The sequence below is a fragment of the Microtus ochrogaster genome, chromosome X (genome assembly GCF_000317375.1).
Source record: "Microtus ochrogaster isolate Prairie Vole_2 chromosome X, MicOch1.0, whole genome shotgun sequence".
NCBI lineage: Eukaryota > Metazoa > Chordata > Mammalia > Rodentia > Cricetidae > Microtus > Microtus ochrogaster.
In genome coordinates, this window is record NC_022026.1 from 57,166,582 (window position 1) to 57,167,498 (window position 917).

The following is a 917-nucleotide window of genomic DNA, read 5'->3' on the forward strand; positions in this document are numbered from 1 at the left end:
AAAAAAAAAAAAAAAAAAAAAAAAAAGATCCTGATCTCAAGGACACAGTTTAAACATAAGAAATGCATAATTAAAAGCAAAATAAGCAGAAAATAAAAGGCACAACATTTCAGTGGTCCTGAGAAGTTCAATGAGAAAGATTTCGATAATTTTCATGAGCTACTTTTTATTAGCATATACTAATTATATATGATACTGTATTTTATGACATTCTCATACATGTATATAATATACTTTGATCATATTTATTCCTCCCCATAACTCTTTATTACTCCCTTGCCATTCCTGCTTATCTCCTCCTTTCCAATCTCCTCTTCCATTATCATGTCTTTTCTTTCTTTGTTGGCCACTGATTTTAACCAGGACTGCTTACAGAAGCATGGGAGGGAGATTATTTACTAGAACATGAGTAACTTTCTCCCCAGCAACTGTCAACTGCATTCAAATCCTTAGTGATGGATGGGTCCTTGTGGTCCCCTCCCTTCTCCATGGCAATCCTTTGCAGATCTTCTGCTTGGTAAACAGCTGCTGAAAGTTCAAGTGCCACAGCTATGTCATATCTGTTAGAAACTATTCCACAACAATTCACTGCTTCCTCCAGGTCATATGAATTCCTTCCTCCCCTCTTTCATATTATTCCCTTCACCTTATAAATGTCCATTTATATACCCTTAGGCATATAGATGTCCTATTTAGGTTCAGCTTTCAATAGTCTTATTCTCAGCATGTTGATCAGTTATGAGAACAAGGTAACCCCTACTCCATTGTTCCATGGTTTATTTTTTCACTGGTTACAGCTATGTTCTTATTTCTGTGACTGGAAATGTTTTCTCTGATACCTCCCCAGCACTTGTGATATGAATAATCTTGATTGATTACTGTGCTTAAGTGCAATTGGAGGAATATAATCATAAGAG